The sequence below is a fragment of the Mus caroli genome, unplaced genomic scaffold (genome assembly GCF_978045245.1).
Source record: "Mus caroli unplaced genomic scaffold, Mus_caroli_1 scaffold_9, whole genome shotgun sequence".
NCBI classification, from domain to species: domain Eukaryota; kingdom Metazoa; phylum Chordata; class Mammalia; order Rodentia; family Muridae; genus Mus; species Mus caroli.
In genome coordinates, this window is record NW_028227264.1 from 6,187,708 (window position 1) to 6,205,150 (window position 17,443).

Consider the following 17,443-nt stretch of genomic DNA (forward strand, 5'->3'; position numbering starts at 1 on the left):
TTTTCAGTAAAGATTGGCAATCAAATTCTCATAAGTTACAAGGGGAAAAGAATTCTCAAAGAAAATCCCTTTATTTAATTGTAGTTATAGCAAACTTGTTCCCAGATAATAAGAGGGAATTTTTCTTTGGTGGTTCATGTTAGAATTACCCATTATATTGTTCTCAAAATTACCACTCTAGAAAGGTCTGCAGTATCTTCTAAAACGGTGACTGAGGACTGAACTTACTGCTATCACACTCAAGCCTGTGGGTTAGTTCAATAAGAGAAAGAGGTGTACACTGCTCCCAAAATAGTAACCTGGCTTTACCTGTAAGAATTACCACAAGAAACTAATGACCATTTTCTTAAAGGCTCTTTGATTTGTTGCCTTTTCCTTTTGTATTATACCTTTCGGCAGAACCCACTTGTCCAAATAATTAAAAAGGAAGTGCCTGTTACAATTCTCTGAAGAAATGACGGAGCAGAATAACCCACCTATCGGTCTTTTCACTTAGCAGTGATGGTGTGTTCTCGGGGACATGATGTGATTGTTGGCCTGACAATCCTACCTGTATACCCCATCTCACATGGCTACATGTTAGGCAGCCTTCTGAATTACTTATGAGACATGGAACCTCAATTTATAAAATAGATAGCATCCCTTTCCATAGGAAAAATATCGGGGGAGCACACAGCTTAAACGTCTAGATCTGAAGTCAGAAACTTGCTTTCCTCTTCAAGCGACTACAAAAGAAGAAATGTATAGAACATCTGAGGGCTGTGAGAAAAGTTAAAATCCCATCATTCGCTTTGGTTTGTACTGTCATTGGAGTATGGGAACTTCTTGGCATCGATTTCTTCTGTTTAAATCTATGGGTAATCCCAGGGTTGAAGTACTGAATGTTTCTGTCCCCAGATCACTATAAATACAATGTATTTTCATAATTCATTTTTGATCACAAATCTCTTATACTCTCTGGAATATATCTCTATATCTATCTATCTATCTATCTATCTATCTATCTATCTATCTATCTATCTATCTATCTACTCAGGGCATGGGGAGGGGATTTGAGAGGGTAGTATAGGCAGAGTATAGTATAGGCAGAGAAAGGCAGAGAGAGGCAGAGAGAGAGAGAGAGAGAGAGAGAGAGAGAGAGAGAGAGAGAGAGAGAGAGAGAGAATAGATAAGTAGAGGCCAGCCATGAGCTGTGGAGAGAGAGCAGGGGAAGGGAATGAGGTGAAAGTGGGAGCAGGAAGGTAAGAGCAAGAGAGCTCTGGATTATAGTTTTGTAAATTCTAGAGATCTTCATTCAAATAAGCATGCCTGAAATATCATATCATATCATATCATATCATGTCATGTCATGTCATGTCATGTCATGAAATATCATGTCATGTCATGTCAAACCATTCCATTTCATACAATGTCATATCATATTCCTCCCTCCTTACTTTTTACTCAGTGTTTGCTGAGCTATCAACCATTTACAGGGCTTGGTTGTCTACATTCAACTGAGAAAACACATCTTGATCTCCCCTGTCCCCCAAAAAGCCACAGCACAGTATAAAAGCAGATCTTCATTACTAATTGAGCTGCCATTTTTCTATCCCCAAAGCACGTGATGCCTACACCATAATTCTCAGGAAGGAAAAAGGATAATTGAATATTTCAGCTAGATTAAAACGACATTTTCCAAGATTCCCCCAACTAAGCTGGTCCTACGATAGCATCTAGAAACCATTGCTTTAATGATTCAGGGTAAACATGACACAGATTCTTTGTTTCTTTTTTGTCCACCCCCCCTCCTTTTCCTCTTCCTCCTCCTCTCCCTCCTTCTCCTTCTCCTCCCTCTTCATCTCTGTCTCCCTCTTCTTTTTCCCCTTCCTCTTCTAATTGGAGGATACTCTTAAATAAATGTTATCCATTTCTATATTATTGCCTTGGGCTTATAATAGTTTTTCCTAAAATTCATAATTTGTAATTGATTAAACAATACCTTCTCTGGTCATTTAAAAAAATACCTTTAAGAAAGAGAAAAGGACTCTTAGGAACAGAGAGATCTCTAAGGTTTGCCCTGAAGTGGACAACAGACAGTGTGGAATTCTCCAGCTTTTCTGCAAGCCTTTGAATAAAGTGTTTTAACAACAACAACAAAAATAAAGAGAGAGAGAAGTGGGGGGGGGAGGGAAGAAAGAAAAGAAGAAAAGATTTATTTTGGCTCACACTTTGGTGAGGAGTGGGGGGTGGGTTCTAGTGCATAATCAGTTGGCCCTGTCATGTTGGACCTGTGATGAGGAAGTATACCATGAATAGACATCATGGTATAAACATGTGACAAATCTGAATCTGCTAAAACTGCTAACCTAATAGCTGGGGAGCAAAAGAAATTAAAAAAAATTATGTTCTTAACTTTGTGTACTGTATAATTGCTCAGTAATTTAAGATCACTTTTTCTTGCCCCATTAAAATGTTAAAAAACAAACAAATCTCACTGAACTGTTTTCCCTGAGCTGTTTATACAAAGTTAATAATCTATGAATAATATGTAAGGGGAGTTAACACTGAAATAGAAAATCACACATTATTTTGACAAATTACCCTCAGGATCTGATAAAGCTTAACTAATTATTTATATACAGTGAGGAACAGTTGGTAAACACATACCAAGGCCTGCTAAATGAGGCAGGATTTGGTACCAACTCATCCCTCACTTTGTAGGAATGACCAATAAGACATTAAATAATCAGTGTAATTTTTTAAAAAGAAAGCAAAGATACATTAATATAGCATTGGTCTGCTGCACAATTTCCTATAGGTTGGGACCTTTTATTTTTCATACCAAAGTCAACTTGCCTGAGATACTTCAACTTTCAAAGAAGGACGAGGACATTGATTTAGGTAATTTAAAATAATCCCATCTGAACCTTCTCTTTTACTCATGAGAAAGTCCCTTGACTTCTCTGGCATTATGGCTATCTTGTGTAAGGTCACAGGAGTCATCTCTTTGACCTCAGGTTCACAGGCCAGGACAGTAGTTCTCAACCTATGGATTGTGACACCTTTGTGGAGGACTCAAAGACCCTTTCACAGGGGTTGCCTAAGATCACCAGAAAACACATATGTTTATACTATAATTCATAATAGTAGCAAAATTATAGTTATGAAGTAGCAATGAAAATAATTTTATGATTCAGCACACCATGAGGAACTGCATAAAAGAGTCACAGCATTAGGAAGGAAGAGAACCACTGGGCGGGGACACTTTTTAACCCAACCATGTCCTAAGTAGCTTCTAGTTCATAGAAGTGGAGGGTTTTGATGGGGGCTGACAATGACCTAAACACGTAAGTCTTTCTATTTGAAAACAACTAAAAACTCCCCACCCGGATTTATAGAGTTCTTGTCTAGTTTGAGTACATGTGAGATCTATAAGCGTTTGACTGATGTTATATGTTGAAATCCTTGGGTTTACTTGTTTCTATAAAACATCAGTCTTTCTGACCATTTATTTTTAAAAAGCCACTTTTACTAAGAAAAGTTGGAAGAACATTTTATGCCCCATCTCTCTTATTTAGAGATGAAAATTTCCTTTTAAGGAAATTTCATTGAATTTTCTCACATACACATTTTGTGTGTGCAATTATTTTTAATAACTCTTCCCACATTACTGGATAGGTGCTGTCTAGCATTCACATGGTATTTAGAATGGCTGATGGGTAAGGTGACTGGGGAGGATATACCTTGATAGTTGGTGTGCCTCTTTTAGACAAAAGAGACAAATATTTGAATTGTTGGGCTAAGAAAAGCAGGAGCAGTTACATATGTGGGTGGGCAGTGTCTGATCTATTGGGAGTCAGCATGGGATCAAATGGTAGTGGACAGGTGACTTTGGTCGCTGTTGAAATTGATCGTTCATTTTCTCCTGTTCTGTGGACACCAAGACAAGAAGTGAGAGAAACTGAAGTGAGATTATTCGACTTCATTTATACCCATGATAAGCCATTCATAAACTATTATTAATTTTCTCTTGTTTTGTTTGAAATAAGGTCTCATGTAACCTACAATAGCCTTGAACTTCAGAAACTCTAATTTCTATCTCTCAAGTGCTGGGATGACAGATACATACCACGATGCCAAGCTAAGAAACTCATATACTCTAAGAGCCAGCATTGGCCACAGGAGCGCAGTCAGGTCTGTGAGCACAGATAGGAACACCACTGCTGTTCAGAGGAACCCACCCAGAACCCTCAGGACACAAGAAACAAGGAGCTGCCTGGGACAGGAGTCTTCCAGTGTCCAAGCTGATCCTGTGCCACAGACCTACAGATACAAATACTGCAAGAAGAGGAGAGAGTTGGTGTCCCAGGAGTGCCTATACACCTATGAGCACAGGTAAGACCACTTCTCTTCAAATTTCTGGCCCAAGAGGAACCCTCATAGAGCCATCAGGACACATGAACCAAGGACCAGCTGGGAATAGGATACTTCTGGTCTTTGTCTACACCCCAGAGTTGACCCTGTACCACAGCTCTCCCCATATCTAAATTCCACCCAGAGAGAACTGGTCTCTCAGGAGTACTAAACACAGGCTTGCAGGATGGACAAGCCATAGTCAGACAGAAAGACCAGCTAAGACCAGAGATAACTAGATGGTAAAAGGCAAGCATAAGGACATAAGCAACAGAAACCAAAGCTACTTGGCATTATCAGAACCCAGTTCTCCCACCACAGTGTACCCTGGTTACCCCAACACACCAGAAAAGCAAGATTCTGATTTAAAATAACATCTCATGAGGATGATAGAGGAATTTAAGAAGGACACAAACAACTCTCTTGAAGAAATACAAGACAATACAGGTAAACAGGTAGAAGACATTAAAGAGGAAACACAAAAATCCCTTAAAGCATTACAGGAAAATACAACCAAACAGGTGAAGGAACTTAACAAAACCATCCAGAATCTAAAAATGGAAATAGAGACAATAAAGAAATCACAAAGGGAGACAACACTGGAGATGGAAAACCCAGGAAAGAGATCAGGAGTCATAGATGCAAGCATCACCAACAGAATACAAGAGATAGAAGAGAGAATCTCAGGTACAGAAGATACCATAGAAAACATTGACACAACAGTCAAAGAAAATGCAAAATGCTAAAAGTTCCTAACCCCAAACATCCAGGAAATTCAGGACACAATGAGAAGACCAAACCTAAGGATAATAGATATAGAGGAAAGGGAAGATTCCCAAATTAAAGGGCTGTAAATATATTCAACAAAATTATAGAAGAAAACTTCCCTGACCTAAAGAAATAGATGCCCATGCACAAACAAGAAGCCTATGGAACTCCAAATAGATTGGACCAGAGAAGAAATTCCTCTTGTCACATAATAATCAAAACACCAAATGCACTAAACAAAAAAAGAATATTAAGAGCAGTAAGGGGAAAAGGTCAAGTAATTATACCAGACTTCTCACCAGAGATTATGAAAGCTAGAAGATCCTGGGGAGATCTCATACAGACCCTAAGAGAACACAAATACTAACCCAGGCTACTATACCCAACAAAACTCTCAATTATCATAGATGGAGAAACCATGATATTCCATGACAAAACCAAATTTACACAATATCTTTCTACAAATCCAGCCCCACAAAGGATAATAGATGGAAAATGCCAACACAAGGAGGGAAACTACACCCTAGAAAAAGCAAGAAAGTAATCTTCTTTCAACAAACCCAAAAGAAGATAAACACACAAACTTAAAAATAGCATCTAAAGTAACAGGGAGCAACAATCACTTATTCCTTAATATCTCTTAACATCATTGGACTCAGTTCCTCAATAAAAGACATAGAGTAACAGACTGGATACCTAGACAGGACCCAGCATTTTGCTGTATACAGGAAACTCACCCCAGTGTCAAAGACAGACACTACCTCAGAGTAAAAGGCTGGAAAACAATTTTTTCAAGCAAATGCTCCCAAAAAACAAGCTGGAGTAGCCATTCTAATATTGGATAAAATTGACCAACCAAAAGTCATCAAAAAAGATAAGGAAGAACACTTCATACTCATCAAAGGAAAATTTATCAAGAAGAACTCTCAATTATAAACATCTATTCTCCAAATGAAAGGTCCCCAATATTCATGAAAGAAACTTTACTAAAGCTCAAAGCACACATTACACCTCACCCAATAATTGTGTTGGACTTCAACTCTCATCAATGGACCGATCAGGGAAACACAAACTAAACAGAAACACAGAGAAACTAAGAAAAGTTATGGGTCAAATGGGTTTAACAGGTATCTATAGAACATTTTATCTTAAATCAAAAGAATATACCTTCTTTTCAGCACCTCATGGTATCTTCTCTAAAATCAGACCTCTACAGATATAAGAAGACTGAAGTAATCCCATGCCTCCTATCAGATCACCATGGATTAAGGCTGGTCTTCAATAATAACAAAAACAACAGAATGCCCACATAGACATGGAAATGGAAGCTGAACAACCAACCCTCTACTCAATGATAACTTGGTCAAGGAAGAAAGAAAGAAATTAAAGAGTTTTTAGAATTTAATGAAAATGAAGCCACAACATACCCAAATTATGGGACACAATGAAAGCAGTGCTAAGAAGAAAACTAATAGCTCTGAGTGACTCAAAAAAGAAACTGGAGAGAACATACATTAGCAGTTTAATAGCACACCTGAAAGCTCTAGAACAAAAAGAAGCAAACACACCCAAGAGGAGTAGGTGGCATGAAATAATCAAACTCAGGGCTGAAATCAACAAAGTAGAAGCAAAAAGAACTATACAGAAAATCAACCAAACCAGGAGCTGGTTCTTTGAGAAAATCAACAAGATAGATAAACCCTTAGCCAGACTAACCAGAGCGCACAGAGACAGTATTCAAATTAACAAAATCAGAAATGAAAAGGGAGATATAACAACAGAAACTGAGGAAATTCAAAATATCATCAGATCCTACTATAAAAGCATATATTCAACACAACTAGAAAATCTGGATGAAATGGACAATTTTCTAGACAGATACCAAATACCAAATTTAGATCAGCATCAGATAAAACATCTAAACAGTCCCATAACCCCTAAAGAAATAGAAGCAGTCATTAAAAGTCTCTCAACCAAACAAAGCCCAGGATCAGATGGTTTAGTGCAGAATTCTATCAGACACTCAAAGAAGACCTAATACCAATACTCTTCAAACTATTCCACAAAATAGAAACAGAAGGAACACTACCCAGTTCATTCTATGAAGCCACAATTATACTGATAAACCACACAAAGGCCAAACAAAGAAAGAGACCTTCAGACCAATTTCCCTTATTAAAATCAATGTAAAAAACTCAATAAAATTCTTGCCAACTGAATCCAAGATCAGGTCAAAACAACCATTCTCCATGCTCAAGTAGGTTTTATCCCAGGGATGAAGAGATGGTTGAATATAGAGAAATTGATCAGTGTTATCCACTACATAAACAAGCTCAAATTTAAAAGCCACATGATCATTTCATTAGATACTGAAAAAGCATTTGACAAAATTCATCATCCCTTCATGTTAAAAGACTTGGAAAGATCAGGAATTCAAGGCCCACACCTAAACATAGTAAAAACAATATACAGCAAACCAGTAGCGAACTTCAAACATTAGGGAGAGAAGCTTGAAGCAATTCCACTAAAATCAGGGAGCAAACAAGGCTGCCCACTCTCTCCCTACCTATTCAATATAGTACTCGAAGTCCTAGCCAGTGCAATTAGACATCAATCAGGCCTTGTTGGACATCAAGGAGGAGAGGCCCTTAGTCCTGTGAAGGCTCAATGCCCCAGTGTAGGGGAATGCCAGGACTGGGAAGCAGGAGTAGGTAAGATGATGAGCAGGGGAAAGGGGGAGGGGATGGGGGTTTTAAGAGGGGAAGACAGAAAAGGGAATAACATTTGAAGTGTAAATAAAGAAAATGTCTAATAAAAAAACAGAGACAGCATCAACCCATTCTCAAGGGCTGAACTCTGCAACCTGGCTACTTTCAGATAGGTCCCAACTCTTTGAGGTTCAACCCTTCTCAATATCATCACGCTGAGGATGTCATTTGCAGGACATGAACTTTGGATGGATACTCTCAAATCTTATCCAGCTTTAACAGACCTTTGGGTAAGTTGGTAATAAGACCATGTGTTTACTGGTAGAGACCGGCATGGTTCTATTTCTTGAATGGATCTAGAAATAAATGTTTGTTAAAGCTGTTATCAGCACTGGTAAATATATTTTATAAGTTTCTCCTTATGTATCTTTCCTAGTTTTTAAGAAGGAGAGGACAACATTAGATACTTAATTATATTCCTTTATGCTCATTTAAAGGTGATAATAAGAGTGTTCTCCTGGTTAACTTTAGTTGTCAACAGCCCAGAACTTTCTGAGGGAGTCTCAACTGGGGTGCTTCCTCCATCAGATTGGCCTGTGAGAAAGCTAGCTGAGATAAGCAAGTGAACAACCCAGTAAGAAGGATTCCTCTAGGGTTTCTGCCTCAGGTTCCTACCTCCTGGAGTTCCTGCACTGACATGTCTCAACAATAGATGGTAACTCTCCTCACCAAGTTCCTTTATCACAGCAACAGAAAGCAAATGACCATTTTGATCACATTGGCCACTCAAAAAGTCAGCTCAGCAACCCAGGCCCACTTTAGCACACACTGATATAAAGGACAGAATTTGGAAAGTTTTCACAGCTAAATTAAGTTTTCCTATATAACATTGTTATTTTACTTGGAGTGGGGCTAAATTTCAAATGCATTCTTACATAAAGCTAGACATCAAAATACATTCTAGGGCTGGCGTGATAACTCCATGGCCCTGCTCATCTGATAACATATATGCACAGATAAATCATTCCTAATGCTGTGTAACCATGAGGACTAGAGTCTCGATCCCAAGAACCTGTGGGTGGTGGTGGTTTGAATATGCTTGGCCCATGGGAAGTGGCACTATTAGTAGGTGTGGCCTTCTTGGAATAGGCATGGCGTTGTTGGAGGAAGTGTTTCACAGTGTGGGTGGGCTTTGATGTCTCTTAGGCTCAAGCTCCACCCAATGCATAAGAGACCCTTCTCCTGGCTGCCTGTGGAATACAGTCCCCTTCTGGCTGCCTTTGAATCAAGATGTAGAACTCTCAGTTCCTTCTCCAGCACCATGTCTTCCCAAATGCTGCCATGCTTCCCACCATGATGATAATGGACTGACCCTCTGAACCTGTAAGCCAGCCCCAGTGAAATTTTTGTGTTCTTTTTTGATCAGAGTTGTCTTGGTCATGGTGTCTTTTCACAGCAACAAAGCCCTAACTAAGACACTATAAATGTCAGGTGGGTGTGGCAGGGTCCCTGTCACTTCAGTGCTTAGAAGGAGGGATAGGAGATCCTGGAGCAAGCTGGCTAGCCAGACTAGACATATTGCTGAGCTCTGGGGTGAATTGAGACCTTCCTGAATGAATGCCTCAGGTGGAGAGTGGTTGAGAAAGACTCTCAGTACCAATCTAGCCAAATATCTGTGCCCATGAACACAAACATACATGCATACTACACCCCCACACCTCCCCCCACAACCATATACACACGTGAAAGATATAAGTACACACATGTATAATATATATATGTAAATATCTGTGTGTGTATACATACACACACACACACACACGCACACACACAAAAACACATCCATTGGTCACATGATCAAACATTACAACCTTTCTCAGCAAATGACTGACAAGAGAGAGTATTCCTTGCTTACTCATTCTGAAATTTATTTTTTAGTTATTATAATCATCTAGGATTAGCCATTCCCTTTTCCAGGAAATCCTTTAATTGCTATCATCATTCTGGTAACCCAATGTAGACTATTGTCAAAACTCATTCTTAACCATTTTTTTTTTCCTAAGAAATGAGACACACTGGCTTTTATATCTTGTGTTTCAGCTTTTCCTGGATGGACCTATCCTTGTTCGTTTCAACGAGGTAGTTAAAGCAATAATCAGCAATAATCCTCTTAAACATTTTAACAAACTTGTGGTTAAAAAAGGAGAGACACTGCATATTTCTAAGTTCCTCTCTCAGCCCACAGGCTCAGGAATATGAATTAGGCATGCTGATATAAATGTTGAATCTTTAATATTTCACACCAAAAGAAGCGCCTCCAGGTAGCTTTCTGCATTCTGCTGTAATCTTGGGTAATGAATTAATCATGCCCATCCGTAGCATAGAATGTGAAGGTGGAATTCATACTGAAGAGCATGCATCAGATAAGAGAGCACTTCTGCTCCTGAAAATGGTTTCAACTACTACATTAGAGTCTCTAGAACTGACTAATCTCCACAGATTGCATCTAAAATTAATATAGGCCCCAAATCCCCAGTCTCAGAACAGAGCCAGATAAAAATCCCAAAGCAGACTGCCAGAAGAGCTTGCTAAGAGAAGGGTACCCTGGGGTCCAGTAATATTAATTCAGTAAATAGGAATTTATCCCACTTACCCTTGTCCTGGGGCTTATCTGATTAGCAGTCCATTTATAGCTGTGGCAGGCAGCAATCATTTTGCAGGAATTTGGCTCTCTTAACTAAAGAAGGAGGGTTCATATGTACATTACCATTCCTTAGGTCATTTTTGCCTTCTTGGGTTACACGTAATTAATATTGAAGTTGATTAGAAATGTAAATCTCCTTAGTGGTCATAATGAAGCAACGGGTGACTCACTGGACATTATAACTCCCTATCTATTACACAGCAGGGTAGGTTCTTCACTTGATCTATTATATATGTTTTGCTATCCGTTCAACCAACAAATGTCTATAATCCTTTAAATAGATGTAGTCACTTCTTACATTGTAGCTTCGGGTAAGTAGTACTAACCCTTGATTAAAAATTCATGTGACTGCACTTGGGAGGTTGACCAGATCTCTGGTCTGACAGTGCGTGGTTATAGGACAGGATGGAGGTGACTGTACAAAGTAAGGAAGAATCTTCGGAAAAGGGAGACTACTTTAACAATGTGTCTGATATCAATATATTTACCATTGCTTCCATCTGTTCATTCAGCCAGCCACCCATTCATTTAAAAAAAATAAATGCATTAGGAAATTTTAATATCTCAGGTACTTGGTAACACAGATTAGAAAAAAGGGCTCTGTCATTCACTGGGTTCATAGAAAGAAGATACAGGGAAGGAGGGAGCAATGGAGAGGAGATATAGCATCATTGAAAGGCCATCATGAATTCATTCACCTAGTTCATAAGTAGTAATTTTAAGTTTGAAAGGGTAATTTACTTAATTGCATATATATGAATCTATGTATGTATGTGCATGTGTATCTATCTATCTATCTATCTACCTACCTACCTATCTATTTTTAGAGACTCTTCTATTGTCATGACCAAGAAAACTTATAAAAGAAAGCATTTAATTGGAAGCTTGCTTATAGTTTGAGAGGGTGAGTCTATGACCATCATGGAAGGGAGGATGGCATTAGGCAGGCAGGTAGTAGGTAGGCAGGCAGTAGGCAGGCAGTTGGCATTGAGCTACATCTTGATCAGAAAGCAGCAGTCAAAGAGGGGGGAGGGGGAGGGGGAGGGGAAGGGGAAGAGGGGGAGAGGGAGGGGGAGGGGGAGAGGAGGAGGAGGAAGGAGGAGAGGGAGAGGGAGGGGGAGAGGGGGAGGGGGCGGGGGAGGGAGAGGACCTGGTGGTTTGGGCTTTTGAAACCTCAAAGCTCAACCCCAGAGACACATGTCCTTCAACAAAGCCACATCTCCTAATATTTTATAAACAGTCCACTAACTGGAAAATGAGTCAATGAGGTCATTCAGCTATTTTCATTCAAACAATCACAGATATCCTACCTACTTCTGAATATCAACCTTTATCTTTTATCATTCTGAGTAGCATGGAAGTTTTGCTAATGAGATTATAAATTTGTAACACACAAGGTCAGGTGGCCTAAGTCCTCCTGGAAAACTATGAAGCATTATGAGAATTTAGACAGAGAGACATATGAGATCTGCGTTGATTTGAGGAACATCAGGAAGTCAAGGGTCTAGAGAGGAGCTAGTTTTCAAAGGGCGTTAAAGACCATGCTGGAATTCTAGGGACAGATGAATACAAGAGCTCCAAAGTTGTAAATGCAGATGTTACCTGTTTAAAAACAGAAGGTAATATTAATCTCCACTCAGCAAGAAAGTGAGACGTTACAGGCAGAAGACATCATTTCTGTGTCCAGTGGGGTGGGGAAGACGAGATATTTTGTAACTGGTTTCTGTAAGTGAAAATGTCTTTACCTGAGATAGGTCACTGCCCATAGTTCCAAGACTTGGTTCTATACAAGTGTAGCCAGTGTGTTCGGGAGAGTTACCCATAGGAGCATAGCTGATAGATAACTCAAAGGCATCGCTGGAGCTTCCCCCCCCCCCCGCCCCCGACCACCTTGCCCTGGTGAGGACTCAGATAAGCTGCATGTCTGGATCTCTCTCTATATATAACATAGACACAGTGTATCTGGATCTCTGTCTATATAACTTATACACAGTGTGTCTGGCAGGAAAGTCTCCCTTCATTAGCAATAGCTATTGCTTATATAAGGAGAGGCCATCTGCCAGTTTTAGAAGTTTCCAGAACCTTGTAAGTTCTGCTTATACCCCAAGTCTTTCTAAGCTTGCTTCAGAAGGCTATTACTAGGCTACAGGGGCAGAGGCAGACTAAGGCTTGCCAGCATAAGGGGAAACAATGAGGGTAGAGTTTGTTTAGGTGTGTTAGGTTATATGATTGAGGCAAGCACTTAGAGGAAACGTCTAGCCAGGAGCTCACACAGTCTCCTGCCTTTTCAGGATATTTAGTCCTTACTATGAGAGACAGTTACTGTGCAAAGTGTGCACATGATGCTGCAGGAGGGAGCTGGAGAAGGGAAGTGAGAACAGGGGACATATGGGATGGCCATATTTAGGAGCAGAAGGGAAGAAGAAAGGGGGAAAGAATGTGGAGAGTTGGAGTGTGTGCAAGCCAAGGAAGAGGATGCACTAAAGGCTGTGAGAAGACTGTTTAAAAAAATAAAGTGACTCAAACTTCTAATTCACAACATTTGTTCAGATGCATCCCATATGAACTGGAGACTTTAAATAGTAAAGGAGGCTACAAATGAATATTTGTCAGGAAGAGAACTTTCCAAGAATAAACAATGCATCTTGTCAGAATTTGCTAGAGAAATCTCACTGATACCGAGACTATAAACATCCTAAGGATAGTTAATACAATAATATGCATACTGCTCAACATTCACATAGTATGTGTGCAAGTACACACACACATGGTCATAACTGTATTCTTAACTAATAGAAGGTACACATGTATGGAATTGGTGCATATGACTATAGAGACAAGCAAGCCCTGATATCTGCAGGATGAGCTTGCAACTGGAGAACCACCCTTTGGATCCAAGTGCTGTTTAGCGAGAAGGATTTTTTGGGGAGAAGAGCTGACATTTTGTTTCACATCATTTTTTAATGGATTGGATGCAGTCCATTCACATTAGAAAAGGCAATCTACTTTATTAGTGCACTAATGTCTTAATTTTATCCATTTGTTCCTTCATTGGAGAAAGAACAAATATCTCAGCCCCACTGTGGCACAGTCAAGTTCACATATAACCCTGACATAATGTAAGTAGACATGTAGAAAATTGAAAGCACACAGATCTAGACAGTATTTTGCCAACATTAGACAGACAAATTTGAGTTTGCACAATTCATGTCCTGTTTCTACTTCTGTCTTCTGAGGGCTAAGCCACAAGCCTGATCCCGAAGCTATAATCACCTGACCGATCACTGCAGCAAGTCTGAAAAAAAAATGGGGTATATAACTGTAATCCCAGCACTTAAAGCCTAAGGCGGGAGGGTTACTATAAATCTGTGGCCAGCCTGGGCTACATTCTGAGACCCTGATTCAGAAAAACAAATCAGTCAATCAAACAAATAAACAAAGAAACAAAAACAACCAGCCAACCCCAAATCCTACAAGTCTACAAGTGTCAGGAGAGAGACACTTTAATGCCCAAGTCATATGCTCAGTCACAATTGACATCTGGTGGGTGGAACCCATGAGGCCTGTGGCTTCCCAGACTATGGAGGAAAAGCGTCACCATTGATTAAAGTGACTATCTTTAGATAAGATGACTTGCCTGCAAGTTCAAGATACAAAGCTAGAGATGTGTCAGGAAGACTCAAGCAGGTGTGAGAAGCAGAAGTATATTTCAGGTAGTTGCCCCTGAGATAGCAGGAAGAAAGCGTCTCAGCAAATTCTAGTTTTCAAAGCTTAGAAGGACAAGGCCACACAGGCCAAGGGTGGCCTCATCAAGTTAAAACTAGTGGTACCGGTGACCAGACTTGTACGTTATGTTTTGAAACTGAATGTAGATCCTGCTGGTATCTCACAAACTCACCTCCCTGCCCCAGTGTGTGTGTGTGTGTGTGTGTGTGTGTGTGTGTGTGTGTGTAAACCTCATCCCATGGAGAGTAAGACCGAGAGTAGTTACACCACACTTGACTAGATGGGGAGTTGGTGACAGAGCCCAGTGGTTATAGGGATTCATATCAGTCTTCCCATATGGCCACGGCACTTCTTTTCTCTTTGACCTATACAGCTCCAACTGGAATGGTGCCAAAGTAGGGTTTAGGACCAAGAGAGACTAAAGTCTTATATCAAAATGCCAAGCGTTACTTAAAAGGACTGGCTAAGCCAATTAACTAAATTAATGCAAAACAAGGCCTCAAGACTCTCCCTGCCTTCCTATGCAATGGGTAAGAGGCTATAGGGCAGGGCAGTAACGTTACAGATGAACGTACCACCGTATATGTACACACTGATGTGCTGTGGGGTGTGAATTTAAAATGCTGCCATATCTCCATTTGTTAAGAACATTAAAAATCCAGGAATAGTCAAAAGGATGTGCCAGAGAAGAAACAAAGGTGTATCGGTTTTCTTAGAAGAGAAATACTAGGATTTCAGAAGAGGATCAGTTAAAACCAAAACCAAAACCACCAGTCATTTCATAGCTAAGACTTCTGAGTGGCTAAGAAGTGGAAAAACTCCTTAAATCCAGACACTGAAAAACATAATAACAGCACTTTTTGTAATTGATTAGAAGAGGCAATATTGACATGGGTTTTTGGAAAATCAATTCAGCAATACACATTTGGGAAGATCAACATAGTCATCACTTCTGATCTGTCCATTCATTTCTCGGAGATTATCCTAAAGATTATCAGAAATGGGGACACATTTAACAATCAGTTAACATGCTCACAATATATGCAAATGCTGGAGGATGGAAAGCTTTTCCCAAGCTCACAGATGGATATGTGTGTACCCGTGTCATCGTCAACGCTGCCCACGTGATTTCCTTAATATTCTATGTTGCATTTGAAGATATATATATTTTTTTCAGACAACTGGAATATGTCTTGCCATAGTTTAAATCTGTCTTTGAACTCGTGAGGACATGCTGAATAGCTTTGCAAAATTCTTTCATTAAATGAAAAACTTTTATTTGTTTATTTACTTTAGTCCAACGTTTTCTTTCTTCTTTCAGTGCTTCTAGGGCTAAGGCTGTTTTACATTGTATATCTCAGGATCAACACTGTTTCCTGTCTGGCTGTGGGCGTTCTAGCTGGCCTGACACAGAGAAATGAACGCACAACTGTGCACAAGTGCGGTTTCATGAGAGACTCTTCACATGTCTGTGGGTGTAGAAAAGAGTGAGCAGCAGTCTGGCGGGAACACATGTAAAGAGAAGGGACGTGTTGCACTTGGCTGTGTGTAGCTGTAACAGAATACCTCAGAGGAGGCTGAATGGAGGGCGGCAATCCATTCCTCATAGTTCAGGCACCACAGTATGTGGTAGAAGGCAGGACAGGAGAGATTAACCTTCCCTTGTAAATAAAGCTCTTTTGGAAATGTCCTAAATTGTGTTATTCTCTCTCTCCCCGCCCATGCCTTTTCTCCCTCCCTCCCTCCCTCCCTCCCTCCCTCCCTCCCTCCCTCCCTCCCTCCCTCCCTCCCTTCCTCCATCTCTTCTTTCCTCTATCTCTTCCTCCCTCCTTCCACCCCCTCCCACTGTCTCTCCCTCCCTGTTTCTCCTTTCTTCCCTTCCTCCCTCCCACTCTCATTTTCTTCCCCCTCTCCTCCATCTCCCCATCCCTCCTTTCTCTCTCCCTCTCCTCTTTCTTTCTTTTCGTTTTTTTTTTTTTTTTTTGAGAAAGTTTTCACATAGTGCAGGTTAGCGTCAAACTCCCCATGCAGACAAGCAAGACTATGTTGGATCCTGCCACCATGTCTAGGTTATACAGTGCTGTAGATCAAACCCAGAAACCTAGGACTTGGTGCATGATAGGCAAACACTCTGCCAACTATGCTACATCTCCAGCCTCAGACCCCCATCTCTTAATTCTGTGACATGGCAACACCTGGACATCAGAGTGGTCACATCTCAACCTTGGTGGACAGTATAAAGCAGGGTTTGAGAGATGAGTCGGAGGGCCACGGCGAGATGGGAGGATGAGGCTACAGAAACATGGGTAAACATACAGAGGGGAATCTGGAGAACAGATACTGAGAGAGTGAAGAGCTCTTCCACGTGGTTGTAGGGAGAATACAGAAAAGCTTCCGAGGAGAATGAAAGAGTGCTTGGTGGTCAGATCACAAAGGGCTAGGGAGGGACTTCAGATTCTCACCTGTAAACAGCCGCGGCTCAGTGAATATGTAAGTGTTCAGACTTTAGAATTAACCCCAAATGCAGACATTTTGTGGACTACAGCTTTCACGGGTCCAATTAGAGGCACAGGCACCATATTTAATGAATGGTGGACCCCGAAAGCACAGAAAGGAGGGCCTGCAATCAGAGCAGGAAGGGGTGGGAGGCGGAGGCGGGATGTGTCCAATCAGCTCCTTAGTAGCACTTTTTTTTTTTTTTAAATGAATGGGCTCCCACAGCATTTTTTAGGTAGATCCACATTGAAAAACATAGCATAGGTTTTCTTTAAGTTTTCCCTTTTAAGTAATTAGGTAAATAACTGCCCCAGTTAGGTTTGAGAGAAAAGAAAACAAAAGAGGTCTGGAAGACTCCGCCCCTCACCCTCCCTCTCAACCCTGTACTCTGCACTGAGCCTCCTTTACCTCCAGCGTGAGCGAAGGGAGCCGCTTTTGAGAGAGCTGGAGGAGTTTCCAACAGACATCATTATAGCAAGGGAGAGAGAAAATACATTATTACTACTATTATTTTTCTACTCTGCAGCTGTGCTTGTCTAGGTATTGGCTAAAGAAAGAAGGGATATATATATATTTTTTTCTTTTTTCCTCACAGACTGTAGCTTCCTGATTACCTAACCTAATGCTTGCTATTTTAGAGACAGCG